The sequence below is a fragment of the Chiloscyllium plagiosum genome, unplaced genomic scaffold (assembly GCF_037043375.1).
Source record: "Chiloscyllium plagiosum isolate Xiang-an unplaced genomic scaffold, Cpla_swu_hap1 HiC_scaffold_20, whole genome shotgun sequence".
In the NCBI taxonomy this organism is placed as follows: domain Eukaryota; kingdom Metazoa; phylum Chordata; class Chondrichthyes; order Orectolobiformes; family Hemiscylliidae; genus Chiloscyllium; species Chiloscyllium plagiosum.
This window is the reverse complement of record NW_028270158.1, coordinates 12,623,023-12,648,102: the sequence shown is the minus strand read 5'-3', so window position 1 is coordinate 12,648,102 and position 25,080 is coordinate 12,623,023. Positions and strand designations below refer to the sequence as shown.

Below are 25,080 nucleotides of genomic sequence, written 5' to 3'. Positions count from 1 at the left end.
TTTCCTCAAAATATTTAGATATGGCCCAATTTCAAGCCAGTCTTGGTCCTTCAGATTTGGGCTCATGTTGGAGACTCACCTCTCTCTCTTTCTTTGCCATCAAACTATTTCTACCTTTGTTTTCCGGCTTCTCTGATAAAGACACACAGCAACTTTTGACACATACACAGCATAACAGAATTGTCCCAATAGGCTGAGTTGATAATTTGAAATATTACGTTGTTACATAAATGCAACATTTATTTACTTTAGATGAACAAATGCAGTTCTCTTAACTGCTTGAAAAATTCATAACAATGTACATTTTAATTATTTGCTGTAATGCAGTAACGTAATGAACCAAAGTAAGAGTTAAAACGCAAAGATATGCTTGTATTTCTTTAATTCAAAACCTGGCCAAATCAAGTTTAACTAAGAAAATTTTGTGACATAATTCTTCAATAATCATAAGAGGTGGAGAGAATGGATATTTGTGAATGTGATGGCAAAGCAGCCATCTTCATTGGTACCATGTCCATTCCTTCTACCACCGCTGCTCAATAGCAGCAGTGTACCATCTATGAGATGCACTGGACAAATAACCAAAGATCATTTGACAGCATCTTCAAAGCCCACGAACACTGCCATCTAGAAGAACAAGAGTAGCAAGTACATGGGAACACCACAACATGCATGTTTCCTTCCAAGCCACTCGCAATCCTAACGTGGAAACATATCACCGCTCCTTCCCTGTCACTGGGTCAAAATCCTGAAATTCCCCTCCTAATGGTATTGTTGATCCACCTACAGCACATGGACTGCAGTGGTTCAAGAAGGTAGTTCATCCCCATCTTCTCAAAGACAACTAGGGACCAGTAATAAATGCTGCCAGTGACAGTCACATCCCACAAACCAAAAGAAACATCATTGCACAAAGTAGTGTTCACTGCTCAACTTTAAACTGAGACCCAGGCATTAAACCAAATATTGCTTTGGACTTGAAGTATTGTATTTCTTGAATCAATAACCTACTAACAATGCCTGTGATTTTCAAAGTGAAACACCAACAAATTCATTGCATGGTGTAAGGCTGGCTTCACTGTCTGTTATTGTTCTCACTACCACCATCTGTTTTACTTAGTTCTTCCATTTACAATTCAGCTAGAACAATCAGTGTTAGCCTGATGCAACACTTTGAGGAGAACTGAATCTCATTCTCTCTCACTACCCTCTTACTGTTCACTTAGTGAATTAATGCAAAAGTAACATACAGCGCTATGAAGGTCATTTTCACAAAGAACTCTAACTTCAAAGTTCTAATATGTTTTTCATTAGTCTTCACAGTAGTGAATTAGTGATCTGTGTCAGCAAAGTCCTGCACAGACGGGTGCCAATTTCTACGCAAGTTAAAACTTTCCACTGGAAAACTTCAATGCAATTCATTTTTTGAGATACAACAGGATGAGCAGTCAGTGACTTTAAGAAGGACATTTCTAGAGTTAGGTAAAAGAAACCTAATATCCGTCAATCTGTTTTCAAGTTCCTCACCTCCACTAACACAACACCAAAGCCCAATCCAATCTCTCGAACTTTGTCCACTTTTTAGTGATTGTAAATGCATTATGGGAGACAAACTGCAATGTGGCGGTCCCAAGTGTGGAGTGGGACTCGCAGCAGGGCAGGGAACTGAAAGATTTTAGTGAATTGCACTCATTCACAGTGGTCCTGCCTTCTGAGGACACTATACCATGGATTCATCTTTTATAATAGCAGGGACAAAATACTGCATCATTTTATATAACATCTTCATTTAGGCCATAAGCTGCAGATTTTCCTTTGTACTTCTCTCTCACTATTAATAAAGAAATATGGTCAGATGTGGGAGTGGGGGAGATAGCAATCATAGCTAAACTGTATAGCCTCAGTTTCAAAACAGATCTTCACAATGGCAGGGATGGTTAGTTCCATTTTTATTCTTTTTAAACTGAGCACATTAAAAAGGTAAATTAGTTTTTGGCATTTTGTGCTCATTTATTGTTGCATTATGATCAGAGATGTATTAATTTTAGTGTGTCTATTTGATTACTGGTCAGAAAATATGATCAGATGAGGTTTAGAATTGTGGTTGCTAAGTTGCAGCAAAAAGTACATCACAATGCATAGCTAGATGCATTACACTGTTGCAAAATTACATTCAATATTCAGCATTCTTTGAAATATCAAAACATTGTAGTTGATTAATTTTGTCATTACTTGATTTAAACGTAGTTGCACAATCATCCTGTTATCCAGCACAAGAAAGGAAATGCTTAGCATGACAATTTTTTTTTAAATGAGCTAAGAGAATCTGCATCAGGAATTCTAACATTTGACATTTGGAAACTCTTTGACGCTTTTGATTCGAGTGAACATTCAAAACATAACACGTAAAAGAGCAATGAGCATGGATTCAGGTGAAGGCCATTGGAATAGAATCTCTGCAGGACCTCTGCCAATGTCGCCAACCCTGACAATTACTTTGGCAGAAACTGGTTAAAGCAGAACCCAGAGGTTCGGGCCCAGATATTCAGATAATGATGAGGCCTGAGGCAGCCTTACTTTTGGGCCTCAGGCCACATTTATATTGAGCCAGTAATCAGTCTCCATAAAGTGGCAGGCATCTCATCTGTTGATGCACAATCGCAATGACGCACAGTGAAGAGAGGATCAAGGAATGAGTAACAATCGGAAGGATATGACCAACTGGGAGCTCAAATGGGGGGCAAATCAGTGGGGGGGGGAGGGCTGATCTTCGCTTATCCAGTGACACCCCGTAAACTGCAAATTACTTATCATCCTAAGAAAATTTTGTGCAAAGTATTTACAATATTCACTTTTTTCCATTAAGTGGAGAACTTTTAAACTAATCGCTATTAATCAATTTACAGGAAGCAGTTGTCATTCTGGGTCAAGTCAGATCAGAAAAAACAAATAGAAAGCATAACTGTTGTAGGGGGTGGAAGGCCTGAGGATATTTTCTCTACTTGATCTTCTGAAGACTAACTCTGCGCTTATTAATCAGAGAACAAAGCTGGCTGGTGATAATACTGTGGGTTAGACAATTCTATCTTTCTCTCCTACTGATTGGTCTGTATTGAAGAGATTTATGGAATCTAAGAAGACATAGAGAAAATTTACACTGCAGGGAATTCTTATTTCACAGCAGTCACATTTTGTTTTATATATGAGGGGAGACCAATATTTAGCTCCCGCTAGGCTTGGCTAATGGTTGGGAGACAAGTATTGATGTCAGTCGAATTCCTGCTTTTCACTCCCCTGAAAAGCCTCAATGAAACTTACACTAATGGAGTCCTGATATCAGCCCGTTTAAGGTCTTTTACACACCTATCCTTCATCAGAGTGGTCAGGAACCAATTAGATGGAAGCTGAAGAGTGCCAAAAGACCTTTACATTGAGCCCTCTGAACATAGAACAGAAGAAATATTAGAAATGGTAGTATAAGGAAACTGTCCAGCTCATCAAATCTGCTCGCTTTCAATGGTTAATCTAGTTTTCAACTCCACTTTCACACCCACTCTTCATATCCCACTATTCCCGGAGAAACCAAATATTTGTTTATTCCAATCATTTTGACGGATAATTTCATGAAGATCCCACTCTTCACCAAATTTGGCACTTTTGCTTTCAGAATCATCCCACCACAATAAATCGTCATTGGCTCCATCTACTGAATTGGGCATTCCACATCTTTTGAATTGATCTGATGACACTTTGTATAGAAACAGCATTTCAGGATTTAAGACCATAAGACCATAAGACATAGGAGTGGAAGTAAGGCCATTCGGCCCATCGAGTCCACTCCGCCATTTAATCATGGCTGATGGGCGTTTCAACTCCACTTACCCGCATTCTCCCCGTAGCCCTTAATTCCTTGTGACATCAAGAATTTATCAATCTCTGCCTTGAAGACATTTAGCGTCCCAGCCTCCACTGCACTCTGCGGCAACGAATTCCACAGGCCCACCACTCTCTGGCTGAAGAAATGTCTCCGCATTTCTGTTCTGAATTGACCCCCTCTAATTTTAAGGCTGTGCCCACGGGTCCTAGTCTCCCCGCCTAACGGAAACAATTTCTTAGCGCCCACCCTTTCCAAGCCATGTATTATCTTGTATGTTCCTATTAGATCTCCCCTTAACCTTCTAAACTCCAATGAGTACAATCCCAGGATCCTCAGCCGTTCCTCGTATGTTAGACCTACCATTCCAGGGATAATCCGTGTGAATCCAGTGCCAGTATGTCCCTCCTGAGGTGTGGGGCCCAAAACTGGACACAGTACTCCAAATGGCACCTAACCAGAGCTTTATAAAGTCTCAGTAGCACATCACTGCTTTTATATTCCAACCCTCTTGAGATAAATGACAACATTGCATTCGCTTTCTTAATCACAGATTCAACCTGCATGTTTACCTTTAGAGAATCCTCGACTAGCACTCCCAGATCCCTTTGTACTTTGGCTTTATGAATTTTCTCACCGTTTAGAAAGTAGTCCATGCTTGTATTCTTTTTTCCAAAGTGCAAGACCTCACATTTGCTCACATTGAACTTCAACAGCCATTTCCTGGACCACTTTCCCAAACTGTCTAGATCCTTCAGCAGCCTCCCCACTTCCTCAGTACTACCTGCCTGTCCACCTATCTTCGTATCATCAGCAAACTTCACTAGAATTCCCCCAGTCCCTTCATCCAGATCATTAATATATAACGTGAACAGCTGCGGCCCCAACACTGAACCCTGTGGGACACCGCTTGTCACCAGCTGCCATTCCGAAAAATAACCTCTTATCCCAACTCTCTGCCTTCTGTCAGACAGCCAATCCTCAATCCATACCAGTGGCTTACCTCAAACACCATGGGCCCTCACCTTACTCAGCAGGCTCCCATGTGGCACCTTATCAAAGGCCTTTTGGAAGTCTAGATAGACCACATCCACTGGGTTTCCCTGGTCTAACTTACTTGTCACCTCTTCAAAGAATTCTAACAGGTTTGTCAGGCACGACCTCCCCTTACTAAATCCATGTTGACTTGTTCTAATTCGACCCTGCTCTTCCAAGAATTTAGAAACCTCATCCTTAATGATGGATTCTAGAATTTTACCAACAACCAAGGTTAGGCTAATTGGCCTATAATTTTCCATCTTTTGTCTTGATCCTTTCTTGAACAATGGGGTTACAACAGTGGTTTTCCAATCATCCGGGACTTTCCCTGACTCCAGTGACTTTTGAAAGATCTCAACCAACGCCTCCACTATTTCTCCAGCCACCTCCCTCAGAACTCTAGGATGTAGCCCATCGGGGTCAGGAGATTTGTCAATTTTAAGACCTTTTAGCTTTTCTAGCACTATCTCTTTTGTAATGGCAACCATACTCAACTCAGCCCCCTGACTCCCTTTAATTGTTGGGATATTACTCATGTCTTCCACTGTGAAAACTGACGCAAAGTACTTATTAAGTTCTCCTGCTATTTCCTTATCTCCCATCACTAGCCTGCCAGCATCAATTTGAAGTGGCCCAATGCCTGTCGTTTGTTTCTTATGTATTGAAAGAAACTTTTACTATCATTTCTAATATTACTGGCTAGTCTACCTTCATATTTGATCCTCTCCTTCCTTATTTCTCTCTTTGTTATCCTCTGTTTGTTTTTGTAGCCTTCCCAATCTTCTGATTTCCCAGTGCTCTTGGCCACTTTATAGGATCTCACTTTATCTTTGATAGATTTCCTGACTTCCTTTGTCAGCCATGGCTGTCTAATCACTCCCCGGATAATCTTTCTTTTCTTGGGGATGAACCTCTGTACTGTGTCCTCAATTTTACCCACAAACTCCTGCCATTTTTGCTCTACTGTCTTCCCTGCTAGGGTCTGCTTCCAGTCAATTTTTGTCAGTTCCTCTCTCATGCCCTCATAATTACCTTTGTTTAACTGTAACACCATTACATCCGATTTTGCCTTCTCTCTTTCAAACTGCAGACTGAACTCTACCATATTATGATCGCTGCTTCCTAAGTGTTCCTTTACTTTAAGATCTTTTATAAAGTCTGGTTCATTACATAGCACTAGGTCCAAAATAGCCTGCTCCCTTGTGGGTTCCATGACAACCTGTTCCAAAAGCCCATACTGTAAGCATTCCAAGAATTCCCTTTCTTTGGATCCACTGGCAACATTATTTACCCAGTCCACCTGCATATTGAAGACCCCATGATCACCGTGACCTTGCCTTTCTGACATGCCTTTTCTATTTCTGGGTACATGTTGTGCCTCTGGTCCTGACCACTGTTAGGAAGTCTGTACATAATTCCCATTATGGTTTTTTTGCCTTTGTGGTTCCTCAATTCCACCCACACAAACTCCAAATCATCCGACCCTTTGTCATTCAGTGCCATAGATTTAATTTTGTTCTTAACTAACAAGGCCACCCCGCCTCCTCTGCCCACCTCCCTGTCTTTTCGATAGGTTGTAAATCCTTGGATGTTTAACTGCCAGTCCTGAACCCCCTGCAACCATGTCTCTGTGATGCCTACCACATCATAATCATTCACGATGATCTGTGCCGTTAGTTCATCTACTTTGTTACGAATGCTATGAGCGTTCAGGTAAAGTGCCTTAATACTAACATTCTTATCATTAGAGATATTGAAGTCATAAGATGTCCTAAGTTATCCTTCCTTTTTGTTGCATTCCTAATCTGCCTCAAGGTTAAATCCACCCACATACATGCTATTCTCCTGCTTATCTTTCCATTTAACTCCATACTCCCTGTCGCTTTCACTTTCCCTTCCCCCCAACTCAGAAGTTTAAAGTCCTACTGACCACCCTATTTATCCTCTTGGCTAGAACATTGGTACCTGATCGGTTCAGGTGGCGACCGTCCCAACGTTACAAAACTGATGCCAATGCCCCATGAAATGGAATCCCCCTTTCCCACACCAATCCCTTAGCCACGTGTTTACTTCCCTAATTTACTAATTTTCTTATCCCTATGCCACTTGGCATGTGGCTGGGCAGTAACCCGCAGATTATGACCCTTGAGGACCTGTACTTCAATTTCCTTCCTAGTGCTTGGGGCATTGGTTGGGAGAGGATACGATGGACCATTGGAAAGGAAGTGATACCCCCTGGGAACAAGGGGGAAAATCTCCATTTAAATACGTTTTATATTTTTTTTATTATTTAGAAATAGTTTTTTATTATACTGTTGTGAGTGTATTAGAGAGCCTTTATTTTTGTGAATTTTATATGCTCTATGCTCGGGATGTTATGGATAGGGTTTCCCCTCCCGAGGGGTCTCGGATTTTCCCGGATGGTTGATCAGTCGGTTAAGTGGTGCACCTGGAATGTCAAGGGGAGTAATTCACCAGTCAAAAGGAAGAAAATATTATCAAATCTTAAGAAAGAAAGAGTTGATATAGCTCTCCTACAGAAGACACATCTGTTGGATAAAGAACACTTGAAATTACGACAGGGTAGATTTGATCAGGCCTCAAAAAGTAGGGGAGTTGTTATTCTTGTTCGGAAGAATTTCCCTTTCAAAATCCTAAATCAGATAAAAGACGAATCTGGATGATATATTCTGATTAAAGCCCTTATAAATGGAGAGGAATATGGGATTTTAAATTTGTACTGCCCCCCGGCACACCCCTTTAAATTTATAACGGAAGCCTTCTCAAAATTGATGGTTCTTGGTGCCCGTCATACAATTATAGGGGGAGACTTTAATTGTATTATGGATCCGGAAATAGATAGGATTCCCAAGAGTACTGCAGGAGTATCTCCCAGATCTAGACAATTGGTGGATCTGAACAAAGAATTAGGATTAGTAGATGTATGGAGATGTCTTCATCCAAAGGGCAGAGATTTGTCTTTTTACTCCAATCCATATAAATGCCATACCAGAACTGATATGTTTTTTTGCCCCCTCGATTTTTTAAAATTCCATATCATCCTGTAAAATAGGTAGTATAGCAATTTCCAACCACGCTGCTGTATATATGGAAACTAAGGTGAGGAACAATGGGACATCCCCTCGGCATTGGCGTATGGACCCCTTCCTAATGAAAGACAGTAAATTTGTAAAGTACTTCTCTCAAGAATTTAAAACTTTTTTAGAAATTAATTTAGGTACGGCTAGCAACCTATCAATGATGTGGGAGACCATCAAAGCTTACGCGCGAGGTTTGATCATCTCCTACTCAGCGACCCAGAAAAAATTAAAGGGAGAACAACAGCATCTGCCCAAAGCACGCTTAAAAGCAGCTGAAACTGCATACACTGATAGACCTTCTATTATTAAATTGCAAAGGATTACGGCCCTTAGGACAGCTCTAAACACTCCGCTTACCCAAACGGCTATGAGGGAAATATTATTTGCAAAACAAAGGTTATATGAATTTGGCGACAAACCGGGTAGATACTTAGCATTTCTTGCAAAGAAAAAAAAAGGCCCCTCAAACTGTCATGTCTATCAAGGAAAATACGGGTATTTTGACTCATGATCATAAAAAGATTAATGCAATCTTTAGAAAATTTTATTCTGATTTATATAAATTGCAGGATTGTGAAGACAGGACTAGGAGGATGCAATCATTTTTTAAAAATTTGACCTTTCCGGGCCTAACTCCGGAACAGGTATCGGTCTTAAATGCTCCTCTCACAGTCCAAGAAATACTTGATACAATCAGGCAACTTCAGAGCGGTAAAGCACCGGGCCCAGATGGTTTTCAAGCTGAATTCCATAAAGAATTTACAGAAATATTGGCTGGGCCACTTATGGACATATATAACTATGCATATAGTCAGGGCTGTCTCCCACCTTCGCTGAAAGAGGTAAATATCTCTCTTATCCTTAAAAAAGAAAGGATCCAGAAGATTGTACATCATATAGACCAATATCCTTGCTAAATGTAGATTTTTAAATCCTTTCTAAAACGTTAGCATTGAGACTATAAAGGGTACTGCTACATATTAATCCAATAATATTAGAAGGGTTTTGAATATGATTCAAGCCTGCCATCAGGGAAAGATACCAGGAGTAGTAGTTTCATTAGATGCGGAAAAGGCATTTGATAGGGTCGAATGGTCATATTTGTTTTACACATTGGAAAGGTTTGGCATTGGAAAGGTGTTTACCAAATGGGTCTCAACATTGTATAGTGATCCCAAAGCAGTTGTGGTTACCAATGGATTAGGTTCGGATAGCTTCAGTGTGGGTAGGGGCTGCTGTCAGGGATGTCCTCTCTCGCCATTGTTATTTACGTTAATAATTGAACCACTAGCAGAAGCTATACGGACTGATCCTAATATAACAGCCCCGAGGATTGGTACAGGTAAACATAAAATTACCCTGTATGCAGATGATGTTCTTCTATTCCTCAGTAATCCTCTGATGTCCGTACCTCGCTTAATCCAAGTTATTAATACATTTAGCGCATTCTCAGGCTATAAAATTAATTTCTCAAAATTGGAGGCTATGCCAATGGGTGGCCTTGCTATGATAACCCACTTAGTGGATGGATCCCATTTTCCCTTTCGTTGGTCCCTGGAGGGTTTCTTATATTTAGGCATTTTTATTACCCCAGTATTTGGTCAGTTATACAAGGCTAACTTTGTGCATTTACTGGATAGGATAAGGCAGGACCTCCAGCGATGGGGAGACCTTCCAATTTCCTGGCTGGGTAGAATAGCACTAATTAAAATGAATGTCCTGCCCCGTCTCCTATACCCTATGAGAATGCTTCCTGTGATGATGTCGAGGCTGGCACTACGTAAATTATATGGCTGGTTGGGTTCCTTTATCTGGAATCATAGACGGCCCCTTATTAAGCTGAAGAAGCTACAGCTTCCACAGGCAAGGGGAGGATTGGACTTCCCAGATTTTAGGAAATATCAGTTAAGTTCCTTATTAAGTTACATAGCTGATTGGATCTTGTTTGATCCACAATCAATCTGGCTGGATATCGAAGCTTCTCAAGTAAAATGCGCACTTATTAACCTTTTATTTTCAGACAAGAGGAAAATCATTACGGATCACTGTAAAAACCCTATAATACTAAATACAATTAAAGCTTGGAATATAATGCAGCAAAATGAGGGCAATTCACATAAAACATCCCCCTATGCACCGATAGTGGGAACATGGGGATTCCAACCGGGGTTTACAGATTCCACTTTTAAACTCTGGAGATCCAGAGGTATCTCATGTCTAGGGGACCTATTTGAAGATGGGGTCCTGATGTCTTTTGAACAGCTGTGTCAGAAATTCAGATTACCTAATGGAGACCTCTATCGATACTTCCAAATTCGAGACTATATAAAGAAGAAGACTACGTTATTAGATAGTCTTTATAAATCAGATAGAGAATGTAGAGTACTATGACCAATGGGGGTATCCTCCATCAGTACTATTTATCATTTACTACATGATGAAGTATCGGGAGATATGGACAATCTGCTTAAAACATGGGATCAGGATTTGGGACTAGAAATCTCTATAGAAACGTGGAATGATATTTGGGAAAACGCCAGAAGAATCACCATCTGTAACAGAACTCAGGCTATCCAGCTGAAGATACTTCATTGGGCCCATATAGCACCGGATCGATTAGCAAAATTTAAGGCAGGGGCATCCCCAATGTGTCCCAAATGTAAAATAGAGGTGGGCACTCTTGTACATTGTCTATGGACCTGTCATAAGATCCGTAGATACTGGACTAAAGTAGCAAGTGCCCTGACAGAAATTTTAGGAACAGAAATTAAAGTGGACCCCGTATCTCTCCTTTTGGGCTTTTCGAACTTTCCCTCCCTGGACATGCATGGGAAGAGACTATTTTCTATTCTCTCTTTCTGTGCAAGGAAAAATATTTTGGTAAACTGGGTGGTTGAGGGCCCCCCTGGACTTTCAAATTGGCACAGATTAATTATGGAATGTATTCCCCTTGACTTCCTTACAAATATGGTGCACCAAAAGACCGAATTATTTTATAAAATATGGCAGCCCTTCTTGAATTATATGAATACAGATATTTCGGCTATCCTAACAAGGGCTTTTATTTAATTGAGATTACAAACCTGGCTGGTCCGGGGCCCCTTGGGAGAGGAATCCCGCACGAATACGGGTTTTGTTACATTTGATGTTAACACATTCCGAGCATGTATCTCACTATCCAATTTCTATGTTATCCGCTGTTTTCTTTTCTCTTTCTCTTATTTGAATAATGTAAGAGACTTTAATATACACTCTGGTTAGTTGTAGGTTAGATTAGTAGTTAGTTGAGTTTTGTTTTTTTTTCTCGGTATTTTTCTTTTGTTAAATTTTGGTTATTATATATTTAAGATTTAATTGTATATCAGTGTTTGTACTGGAGAGTTTTGTTTATATTTGTAAACTTGTAAAAATGTTAAATTTCTAATAAAAATATCTATATAAAAAAAAACTTCATCCTGTCTCCAGAGCCCTTTTCCTCATCCGTATAGGGAGCCAAAATCTCATAGCTTTTGGACAAGGTCAAGGGCTGAGGCTCCTGCACTCCTAAACTCAAGTTCCCCCTGCCTGCCTCACTTACAGTCACACTCTGATGTCCCTGATCACTAACTGAATGTGAATTACTTAATCTCCCAGGTGTGACTGCCTCCTGAAACAAAGCGTCCAGGTAACTCTCCCCCTCCCAGATGTGCCACAGTGTTTGAAGCTCATTACTTATGAAACCGGCCATGCTGTACATCTCTATGACTCTATGACTCTAAATCATCAAGTAAGACAGCATACGTATTTCTACACTTTGTGAATGTTTGTTTCTCCATCAACTATCCACCTATTTCTTTCGAACTGAGCATGACCTATGAATGAATTGTTATGGTATGGACCCAGAATGAGATCTTTACAATGATGACAAACCAAAATGACTCCAATGAACTCTTTGCATTGGAAGCTGAAAAAGATTTACTTTTTAAAATGCTTTACTTGTTAAAGATATCTTTATGCAATTAACTAATTCAATTAGTCGTGCCACATTAATATGAATTCCTGATGTTTCCTCTTTTTTCACACTTCACAATGATGACCATCAATCCTCAGTCCAGCGATTCACATTTCATTCTTACGTTAATCGAGATATTAGACCTCCTGGTGTAACTGCACTGTGAGCATTCTTCCTTCACAGGTTTTATCAGTTAGAAGAAACCTGAATATGTCTTAGTATAAACTAGTAAGTTGCATTCTTTTCATGAGGCATAGGACATCCGTATCACACATTATTGATCCACAACTTCATTCCATCCCTAAAAGACCCATCTGTTGTCTTGGATATGTGCAGGAGACCTGATGCTCAGCATGGTTTTACATTGGAACATTACCACAGGCTGTTATTTTGCTCCATCAGCCCTGCAGGGGAGCACCATTATGTATCTTCCCTTCTCATGTCTAGTTATTTGCACCAGAAGTATTTTCAAACCTTTCCACTCTGCAGTTCAGCGCTGGCATATACAAATTTATGCACACTTCACTCATTGTACTGAATTGGCTTAATGAGTACCCATGTTTCTGCCACTACCTGATAATGAATTGTGAGAAACTTAACTTTAACACAGAGGGCTTTTGGTCATCGCTGAACATTCTTGGTCATCGGGCACAAGGTTAGACTTCTTTCATTAAAAGGCTCCACCACCTAGCTGAGAAAAGTGCACTATCCACCCCCACCCACAACACCAATGTCCCAAGCCTGTGGCAAAACGTGCCCTCTGCCTCCTGTGCCATGAATAATATATTTATATCCTGCAATCTCCTGAATTCAACATGTTTTTTTTGAAAGATTAAAATTCTATCAACTGTGAAGCAAAAGTGAATTCTACAATTAGTCAAAATGCATTATTAATAATTTTGACTTGAACATTTTCGACAGCCATGTCCCCACATCATTATAGTCATGGATGGAATAATGTTTTCTGGAAGGGAGGTACCAGAGTGCTTGAGAAAGGTGGGATTGTGCAATGGCTTGTGAAATTACATCAGAAGGTCTCAAGAGCAGATCTGGATATCTTCATACTTATGCCCACATAAATCACTCATTTCCCAATTAAGGACCAAACCCAACCCCACCAGCAGCATTTCACCAATGTCTGAAGGCATTGCCCCTGCACTGGGAGACCACCAGGTAACATTGAGGAGAGGAATATAATTGGGCCAGCTATCCTTCTATGAAAGGAATTAACTAGTCTCACCATAATAGACCTGCTCATTCATTAGAGAGAGAGACAGCTGGTTCAGCCTGAGGGTCACCACAAGGTGAGGGGAGAGGTTGAGAAGGACAGTCCTTCATGGTAACCTCAGCTGGAATGGAAATTGAACCCACACAGTGGCATCACACTGCATTGCAAACCAGCTGCCATGACTACTAAGGCTATCTTATCCCTCTATGGCCACACTATGGACAATAGAGTGACAACCCCTCAGGGTAATGGCAGGCCCTGGGGCTAGATGCCACAGATACAAAGTTCATATTTTCCCTCCATGTCACCCACTCCTCACTAATCATTGAGTTTTCTTACTATTATTCATTCATGGGACGTAGGCATCACTGGCTGGGAAAGCATTTGTTGCCTGTCCCTAGCTGCCCTTGAGAAGGTAGGGATGAGTTGCCTTGTGCTGTAGGGAAAACCACAATGCCCTTAGAGAGGGAATTCCAGGATTTTGATTCAGTAACTCTGAAGGAACAGTGCTATATTTTCTTATACTCCTAAAATTTCACATATATTCCATATTCACCCTGCCTGGCTGGCCCTGACATATTATTGATGGGAACTATACCTTCTCTCCACACACTGCCAAGGTTCCCAATCTGTAGATCATCTGTTTGAGTTGGCAGCTCTGGGAGGTGTGGCACCATTTTAAATTGGATGGTAAAGATGGCAGCCCCAATGGGAGCTTCTTAATTGAGCTCATTAGTAAAAGTGGTGGCCAAGGTTCTGGCACCCACCAGCATGGAGTCAGAATCCCATACACAAGGCCACTTAGGTACTTAGAGACCTAAGCAAATGAGATTCACTATTTTAAGGCCACATCCCTTTTTTTTTCAGAATGGAGTTTCACTGGCAAACTCCTGAAAAACCTGAATAAGATGTTTAATGTGTTCTGAATTCTGGTTGAAATGCAGATTCTTATTAAATACAGCTCATTTGCTACTGATCCAAAAATACTTCAATTATTACAATGCTGTGGTAATTAGCTTTGACAGTTCAAAAGAAAGGCAATACTTCTGCAATCACTCAATTCTTCAGCCAGAAATTGCATGTCAAAGCTTTTTTTTTCCTCATCTTGGCTTAAGCCCTATGTTTCGACTCACATACTAGTGCAATACTGAATGAGTGATTGATTGTTGGAGATAATGTCCTTCGGATAAGACAGCAAACTTTCATTTAGTTCAAGGTAGACATTAAAAATCCAATGCCAATACTCCCTAAAGGGCAATGGACTTTTGCATATGTTAACAATAATCTTGAAATAGAAATTAAAAATAATTGGACAGATGTCCAATAACTTGATCAAAGAGATAGGATTTTAAAAGAGGAGAGATAAGTGAAACAGAGGAATGGAGATGTTTAGGAAAGGAACTCCGATCTTAGGGCTGAGACAAAGGTGCTGTACTTTCATATTATTTTGAGCGAGGAGTCCATGAAATGATATTCGAAGCAGGAAATAGGACTTTCAGTAAAACATAATTCAGTGAAATCAGTCATGTAATTTTGTGATTGCCACCCGATACTGGAGTGACTACTTCACAGATTAACTCCTACAATGTTTTTCAAACACTGAAGAAAAAGGTATCGTGCCTTAAAGAGTAAGTGACCAGTTAAGTGGGCTATCAATAGCATCTGAATCCGATTTTCAATACAATCTCCACTCATTTTTACCATACCAGTGAAAACTATGTCAGACAGCTCAGAGTTTTACAAAGTTGTACTTCCACTTGCACTGTTTTGTAGATGTTGAAGATTGCTGGGTGACATCCTCTGCACAAATGCTGGGGTGTTCAACATTATGACTGGAAGGAGAAAGTGAGGACTGCAGATGCTGGACATCAGAGTCAAAGAGTGTGGTGCTGGAAAAGCACAGCCGGTCAGGCAGCATCCGGAGAGCAGGAGAATCGACGTTTTGGGCATCAGCCTCAATCTTGATGAAGAGCTTACAACCAAAATGTTAATTTTCTCCTGCTCCTCGGATGCTGCCTGACTGGCTGTGCTTTTCTAGCACCACACTCTTCTATTACACCTGGACACTCAACATTGTGTGCACTTAGCAAGGGTATGTGTACTGAATATGTGATGCTGATAGTTTTCCTGGAACTTGCTACCTCTGAAGTGGACCAGAAAGAAAAACCAGTAAAAGTCCAAGAGGCACATAAGTTTTCTTTTGTACTTCAAGATGGAGGAACAATATGGCCAATAGATTTGTTTCCAAGTATTACCAGTAATTCACTGCCTTTTCCCTTTGGAAGGCTGGTGGAAGTGCAGACAATTTCATTGGACAATAAATGGCAACTTGAGTGATATAACCTTTGAGGGCTAAAGAGATAGAGTGGGAGAATGAGACTGATTGGTTTAGACAGCAGTGAATTGATGTGCCAAATGACTTCTTCCAAATTCAGCCCAAAAATCACATTATTATATAATAACTGAATTGCATCTATTTTTCCGATCTCCAGAAAATCAGCAGCATTTTTTGGTTCTGGTGTCGTATGCAATCACAATTTCATTCTCTGGCCATGATACCTAGCTGAATTTGTAGGGATTGTGCCACTTAATTTCACAACATTGCAGCAAAGGATCTAAAGGGTTTAATTTTATTTCTGTGGGGTGGGTGATAAAAATCAAAGACAGCAACTATAATTGTAACCGAAAATATTTGTATTGAAAAGAATGATGAAGTGTCAGGATTGGCTATTAATAAGTAATTTACCTCACCATGCACCTTAAGAAATGGAAAAGCCTCACATTTACACATTTTCTTGTTAAGCATTGCTTTAAAAATGGCACAGCCCCACAGAAGAAATATCCATAATGTATTTGCCCCTCGGGCACCAAGATACAACACTTTTCAACTATATGACAGAGTGGATGTAATGGACTGAGATGGGAATCATTTCACACACGAAGAGTTTAATGGATGCATTAGTAGAAATGACCTCACTGATTCTGCTGGCATATTCTGCTTTGAGTTTGGGATTGAATACTTTGTTTTTGTCTCACATGCATCTTTTCATCCAGTATAATAAAGACAAATAACTTCTGTAACATTGAAAGTTGAATTTAACTCAGTATTTTATCCTTTCATGGGATATCGGCAGAGTCATGTGTCGGAGAAAGTGAGGACTGCAAATGCTGGAGATCAGAGCTGAAAAATGTGTTGCTGGAAAAGCGCATCAGGTCAGGCAGCATCCAAGGAGGAGGAGAATCGACGTTTCAGGCATTCTCCAGCTCCTTGGATGCTGCCTGACCTGCTGCGCTTTTCCAGCAACACATTTTTCAGAGTCACATGTAGGCCAGACTGAATAAGGAAGGCAGATTTCCTTCCCTAAAGGATGTTCAGAATCACGGAATTGTTATAGTACAGAAGGAGGCCATTTGGCCCATCGTGCTCTTCTATCACCTCTGGCTTTTATTCTGCCTTTTCCCCATATCCCTATACTTCATTTCTATTCGAATTACCATTTAACCCTCTTGAATGCCTCAATTAAACCTGCCTCCTCCATATTTCCAGGTAATGCATTCCACGCCCTACCAACTCGCTGGGTAAAAAGTTTTTTTTTCACATCACCCCTACTTCATTTGCACATCACTTTAAAGCTATACCCATTCATTCCTTTTTCTTTTTCGAATGGGGAACAGCTTTTTCCTTTCTCTTTCCATTGAAAACTATCCAACTTCTTTAGTCTAACCCCATAACTGAAGTTTCTCATTCCTGGAATGATTTTTTCAAAGTGTTATCATTTGAAGTACAAATGTTAGTGAACCAGTTGGGATTTTACAACAGCAGAAGAGTGGTTTCATGGTCATCATTGCTAAAACTGGCTTTTCACTCAAGATGTTATTGATTGGATCTAAGTTCCACTAGCTGCCAGTGGGATTTAATCATAGCATTAGCCTAGCCTTCTGGATTATTAGCCTAATTATGTTACCACTGCATCAACATCTCCCCTAAGATGCTTGCCTTCCACTCTAATTTATACATTTATATCCTTTTGTCTTCAGTTTGTTTTATCTCCCTCTGATGCCTTCTGCCTTTTGCCTGTTTGGAAGTATAAGAAGTGGATTATAGTTAGGTACAGTAAAAATATTAGATGTAGAGGAATAAAACAGTGGACGAATAAGAGTAACAAAAATGTTTGAGGCTGTATGTACACAGGATTTAGAGAATATCAAACAAAAACAGAATAGTAGGGAGAAGTGAGGGTACAAAGGAATTCAATTATAAGATTTGTGAACATCTCCTTTTATGGTGTGACTGAAGCAAATAAATCTGTGATTGGTCTTCTGTGAATTAAGTTTAAGGACTTAGAGGGAAACAATCCGATCATGGTCATCCAGACAGGAATAAACAGTACAAGGAGGGCAGATTTAAATGTGGAGAAAGTAAGGACTGCAGAGGCTGGAGATCAGAGTCAAAAAATGTGGCGCTTGAAAAGCAGAAGAGTTGATGTTTAAGTCCTGATGAAGTCCTGATTGTTCTCGTACATGAATCACAGAGAACTAATAGCAGGTAATAAGGAAGGCAAATGGAATTTTGGCATTTATTACTAAAGGAACGGAGTATAAAAGTAGGGAAGTGTTACTGCAACCGCATAAGATATTATTGAGACCGCAGGATGGAGAGTGTGCTGCTGGAAAAGCACAGCAGGTCAGGCAGCATTCCTGATGAAAGGCTTTAGCCCGAAACATCAACTCTCCTGCTCCTCGGATGCTGCCTTTTCCAGCACCACACTCCCAACTCCAATCTCCAGCATCTGCAGTCCTCACTTTCACCCATTATTGAGACCACACCTGGAGTACTGCGAACAGTTTTTTTCCCCTTACTTGAGGAGAGACTTAGTTGCATTTGAGATAGCTTAGAGAAGGTTCACTAGATTGCTTCTGGAGATGAAGGACAAAGAATAAGAACAAAGAACAACACAGCACAGGATGAGGCCTTTTGGCCCTCCAAGCCTGTGCTGCCTCATTTTGCCCTTCCATACTCAAATTGTCTTCACTGACAGGATCCATATCCCTCTATTCCCATCCTATTCATGTATTCATCCAAGTGTTTCTTGAATGCTGCTATTGTGTCTGCTCCCACCATCTCCTCTGGCAGCGCCTTCCAGGCACTCACCGTGCTTTGCGTGAAAAACCTGCTTCACACACCTCTTTTAAACTTTCATCCCCACCACACCTTGAATCTGTGTCCCCTAACAATTGACCCCTCCATCCTGGGAAAATGACTCATACTCTTCATCTAATCCATGTCATTCACAATCTTACAAACTTCTATCAGGTTGCCCCTCGCCTCCTGTGTTCCAGTGAAAACAAACCTAGACTATCCAACCTTTCTTCATAAGTGAAATCCCCCATATCAGGCAACATCCTGGTAAACCTTTTCTTTACACTCTCCAAAGCATCCACATCCTTCTGTTCGTGTGGTGACCAGTAATTTACGCAATATTCTAAGAGTGGTCTAACTACAGTTCTATTAAACTACAGCATAACTTGCCTATCCTTCTATTCAATGTCCCTTCCAATGAAGGCAAGCATGCCATAGGCCTTTTCTACCACCCACCCACCTTATCTACCTATGCTGCCACCTTCAGTGATCTCTAGACCTGCACACCCAGATCCCTCCGCATATCAAGGTTTTATCTTTGAACAGAGCTTGAGCAGTTTAGGCCTATACTCTCTGGAGTTTAGAAGAATGAGAGGAGATCTAATTGAGGTGTACATGATGCTAAAGTGATTGACAAATTTAGCGTTAAAAGGCTGATTCCTAATGTGGGGCAATCTAGAATGAGAGGTCATAAGGGGTAGCAGATTTAAAACAGAGCTGAGGAGAATTACTTCTCTCAAAGAGTCATGAATCTACAGAATTCACTACCCAGAGTGCAGTGGATGCTCGTTTATTGAATAAATTTGAGGAGATACACAGACTTTAATTAGTACTGGGATGAAGGATGACAGCAACCGGGCAGGAAAGTGTAGTTGAGGCCGATATGAGATCATCCATGATCGTATCAAATGACAGAGCGGGCTTGATGGGCTGAACGGACTACTTCAGCTCCTGGTTCTTGTGTTCAGAAAGGTGCAAAATCAGATTCACAAGGATGATATGAGAACTGAGAAGATATACTTATGAGGAAAGACTGAACAGGCCAGAATTTTCTCTCAAGGAAAGAAAGCACTGATGAAGACTCTTTGGAGCTCATTAATATTCCAAAAAGATTTGTTAAGAGTTTTCAATGTTCCAACGTATAGATAAGACCAGAACTCCAGGCCATAATTATACAGCAGTCATTAACAAAAAAGTCAGGATAAAATTTCTGAAATCAGAAAGCTGTAAAAGTATGAAACTCACTACCATAAGACATGGTTGAATTGTGTACCATCTATGGGTAAATAAGATAAACATGAAAGGGACTGGAATACAGGCAGTTCTAGGTTGTGAACGGATTCCATTCTGGCATTCATTTGCAAGTTGATTTATGTACAAGTCAGAACACAATGCAGAACAATGTGAAGGGGCCATTTATAAGTACAGTATATGTTCATAGGTCAAATCTTTATCGTGTTCATAAGTACAAGTGTTTGTACATTGGACATTCATAAATCAGGGATCTCTGTGAAGGATATACTGATGGGATTAAGTGAAGAAGGGTAGGAGAACTCTCATCACAGCACAAGCATAAGTATAAAGATTTAGGACTGAGTGGCCTGTTTCTGCAATGCAGATACTATTTAGTTCCATGATCCTATAAGTCACAAAATCCAGAAGATTGAAAGCAATAGCCAAGATGAGTCACTGGCCGACACCTTTGAGAATATCTCAGGGGATACATAATTAAGAAACATTTTTGTGCCACATCTATTAGAACAATTTATTTTGTACCAAGGGAAAATATGATACCAAACTGTTTCTTGTCACATTGAATCCAAGACTCCTTATAGGACACTCACGCTATACCAGGTTTTCAATACTGCATCAATAGTATACAACAGCACTTGGATTGAGAGCAATCAATATCAAGTGACGATAATGTCAGAAGTATCAGAATATATATTGGTAAAATAATGGCAAACAAAACTAGAAAGAAAACTGAAGTATTTGAATTTGGGAAATAGTTCTAAGAAGGAAAAATTAACCATTAAGGAGATACTTCTCACTTATCCACCACAGTTCCGATTTATTCCATTCTCAAAGTTTAAACTTTTCTAATCATTCATCATCCCTTTCACACTCCAATCATTCTAATTGCTCATTCTTTCAGCTTGACAAATACACATATGTCCATTTGGAATCAGATTAGCCAATGTTACACAGAAAACATCAAGTGAATGTCACCAGTATAGTATGTGCCTCAATATAATTTCTGCTGACCTTCGAGCTGTGTAGTATGCTGCCCAAGGTTTTATTTGCTTTGTTTAATCACCTCTCCACCTTGCCCCAGACATGAACATCATAAATGTACCCAATCATTTTGAAAGATCTACCAATACTAATTCTAATTTCCTGATTATTTGTTTCTTGTTTTCCATTCCAAGTGCAAAGTTTGAGCAATTGTCTGCTCAACTTCATAACAGAGTTTACAAATCCTCATTAATCTGTTCACTAACATTCTCCATGCCTACTGCATTCCCTACTTTAGTGCTGTTAGCAGGACAAATTTACAGTTGGCTTCTCTTTTCTCTTCCCTGTACATTGTTGCAGATAAGAAACAACAGCCGTTCAAGCATGAGGTTCAGCAGTAGTCTACTTAGCAGCTCCTCAATCCAGCTTGACATTATCTTTCTCATGTACACTGTTTTCTACCTTTTTGATTCTGTTTTGTATGGTCAACATTAGAGTCCCAATAAAATCTAGTTTGATTAATTTTAATTTGTGATGTACTTGGTCAAAGGCTTTTTGGAATAATTTATATCAAAGTTGGTTCCACGATCTATGTTTTGGTAATTTTTGGAAATAAATCAAGCAGTATTGTCCCCTTCTGAATCCTTGGCGATGATTTCTCATTAAGACATGTTATGTAAAGATGCCTCCAAATTAGTGTGGTTTCTATTTTTCCCTCCCTTAGCAATGGTAGAAAACCTGGCCTCCAATTTTCCAGAACAAATGCATGTCCTTAAAGTGTCAATAGTTTGCCTCCTTGATTCTATGTTTACAGAATCTCTCCTATACCCAAAGGATCTTTTATCACTATAGACAGCAACTAACACACAATCTTCTAACCTTCAGCAATCGGAAGAATTTGTTAGTTTTCATTTGCCTTGACCAACCAAATACGGAATATTCATTGCAGTGTAATAATGATGGGAAAGCAGTGGCTGAGTGGTATTATCATTGGATTATTAATAAAGAGACACAGGTAGTAGATTATGTTCTGGGGACCCAGATTTGAATCCCACCAGGGCGAATGGTGGAGTTTGAATTTAATAAAACTCTGGAATTAAGTGATTGTGATGACCATGACACCATTGTTGGATTGTTAAGGAAGAATGCAAATGGGTCACTACTGTTCTTTACAGAAGGAAATTTGCCATCCTTACCTGGTCTGATCTACATGTGACTGGAGGCCCACAGCAATACATTTGATTCTTAACTGTCCGCTGGACAATTAGAGATGGCAATAAATGAATGACCTAACCAGTGACACCCTCATCCTATGAATGAACTGAATGATTTGTTTAACTGTTCACAATTTCTGAAAACCATTCATTTATAAATGTTTTTAACTCAGCATTCAAATACTCCCTTTTCATCCTCCAGAACTAATTTGTACTTCCACTGCTATGAATCTGTTTTTAACTCCAGAGTCTTTTTGGACATTTAATGCCTTTTTTGTTTCAATGATTTGGTATACTCCTCTTACCATTCTACAAAGGCATAAAAGAAATAGTTGTTTTAAAATACAGTTTGAATAGATTAGATTCCCCACAGCCCAACAAGTCCACACCGACCCTCCGAAAAGTAACCCACCCAGACCCATTTCCCTCTGACTAATGCACCTAACACTACGGGCAATTTAGCGTGGCCAATTCACCTAACCGGCACATACTTGTGACTGTGGGATGAAACTGGAAAACCTGGAGGAGGTTTTCTTCATTTAGCTTTTATTTTTACACCGGAGAGAGAAACAGACTTAATATTTCAAGTCCATTATGCTTCTTCTTCCAAACTTCACACTGGACTTGAAATATTAATTCTATTTCCTTCTCTACAGATGCTGCCAGCATTCCCTGTATTTGTTTCAATTTTCCAGCATTCACAGTATTTCTTCAGTTTCTCTATAATGGTCTTTGTACATATTTGCCTTATATTGTTAAATCAGTTATAAATTTGAAATTATGAAATTATGAAACAATCTACACACACTAAATACAAAACTTTCAGGAACACAGATTATACTATAATATGGGGGAATGCAAAATTAGTCACTTGGTGAGTAGAACTCAAAAAACAGAATAATTTTTTGTAAATTGAGAGAGGGAAGGAAATGTTGATGTTCCGAGCTATCCGCATGACCTTGTACATCAATCAGAGAAGGCGCACAAAGCAATTAAGACACAAATGATATGTTAGTTATGAGTAAAGAAGTCTTATTAGTGTTATATAGAGTCCTGTTGAGACCATACCTAGTGTACCATGTACAGTTTGGTCCCGATACACAAACAAAGTCTTAGAGAAAGTGTAATGAGTGCTCGCTAAATTTATTCCTGGGCTGGGAGAATTGTCCTAGGAGAGATTAAGTAAACTAGGTCTATATTCCATTAAGAACGAGAGGAGATCTAATTGAAGCAAATGTGATATTTCATGGGCGAATCATGAAAGAACATTTCAGGCACAGTGGTTAGCACTGCTGCCTTACAGCGCCAGAGACCCGGGTTCCATTCCCGCCTCAGGCGACTGACTGTGTGGAGTTTGCACATTCTCCTTGTGTCTGCGTGGGTTTCCTCCGGGTGCTCCGGTTTCCTCCCACAGTCCAAAAATGTGCAGGTTAGGTGAATTGGTCATGCTAAATTGCCCATAGTGTTAGGTGAAGGGGTAAATGTAGGGGAATGGGTCTGGGTGGGTTGCGGGTCGGTGTGGACTTGTTGGGCCGAAGGGCCTGTTTCCACACTGTAAGTAATCTAATCTAATCTAATCTGGCTGGTAAGTCTGCAAATAGAGGTTACAGACTCAGAGTGACTGATCAGCCAGTTTGGATCGAGGTGAGGTGAAATTTCTTCACTCGAAGGGTTGTGAGAGTCTGGAAATCTCTCCATAAGAGAGCTGTGGATGGTAAGTCACAGAAAGTATCAATAGGTGTCAGGCTATTAAGTGAATTACAGGAAATGGGGTCAGTGGAGGAGGTTGAAATTGAGTTACATAAGCCATCGTCTTATTGAGTGACACAGCAGGATGGAAAGATCAGTTCTGCAGCTCCTAGTTCTGATGGTCTTCTAGTACTGCTACAATGAAAGAATCAATTAAAATTGGTCCTTTCATCAGAATTTTTAATTGCAACATTACAATTTCCAAATGGACATTATCTTTATATTTGGCATGAAAGGACATTTTAATGTATATCATACTCTCAAGTCTGACAATTCCAGATTATAAATGTAAAATAATTCCTTCATTGCACCTCCCTCCATTTTATTTAGCAAGGGTATTAAGAGATATGGAAGCAAGCTGAGTAAATGGAATTACAATATGGATCAACCGTGATCAAATTGAATGGTAGAGCAAGCTTGAGGGGCTGAATAACTTACTGTTTGGTGTGACTCATCACTCTGCAGTAATGTCATAGCAACAGGCTCTCATAGACCTCATTTCATTAATTCACCTAGATGTGATCAACATTATCTTGAATTGGCTAAAGTAATGCAGTATATATTATACATATTTTTAAATCAACCTGTTCAGACAGGTTATGACACACCTCTGGTCCAGGTGGACCTTGAGCATGGACCTTCAGGGTAGGGTCACTAGCATGACACCACCAGAGCCATTACAGTATATATTATAAAACTGGAACAGTGAGTGAACAAAATGTTATCACTTAATATCTGGGTCAGACAACGTCCACAATACATTATTCAAACCTTATCCATTGGACACATATTCGGCGGGAGAATCAATCAAGAGATAGAGTTGATGAACCATGTGTTCTAGGTTGGGGGAGGTGGGTTAATTTTGGGGATAACTCAAGATGGATTTAAATAATCTTTTGTTTTGTTCCCAGTCTCATTCATTCTCACATATCTGTGGTGTATAATGTCACTTGTGGTCTTTGATTAATTTCATGTATTGCTCACTCCCAGTTATGTTTTAACACCCTTCCATTCACAGAACTGGCATATACCAAACGTTGTGTAATGAATTTCTGCTGACATGAGTCCACAGTACTAAATAAATCATTGGAAACCTGCAACTGTTAGAAGAAAAAATGTTTAATTAAACCAAACTGAGAGTAAATCCCCCCAAAACCATAAACTGTGACAAAGGTCAAAATGATGTTTTTGTTACTGCTGTTATTCATATCAAGTTTAAGAAGAGGAATCATTTGGATGGTATGCTCCAAATATGAACATTAAATTGCTGATGTAAATTATTTAATTTGGGAACAGTGCATGTATCTGGAACCATTTAAACAAATCGTCGTTGCCTTGCAAGCCAATGAGATTGCTTTGCGCTGTCCCCGTTCCCCTCCTCAATAATCTGTTTCTAATCGTTGCTGCCAGCCTATGGTTCTTGCTTTGATCAGTCCGGCTGAATTGCTTTCCTAAAATAACGCCTGGCAAGTTTGGGAGTTTGGAGTTGCGACTCTGCGGTTGACTCATT

At 39.9% G+C, this 25,080-nt stretch overlaps 1 protein-coding gene across 6 annotated transcripts in view; it reads right to left on the bottom strand.

Annotated features, from left to right (window-relative positions):
- Positions 1–25,080, bottom strand: part of grin2aa (glutamate receptor, ionotropic, N-methyl D-aspartate 2A, a) — a 303,951-nt gene that overhangs the window by 275,263 nt on the left and 3,608 nt on the right. The gene's annotated exons all lie outside the window — the stretch shown is intronic.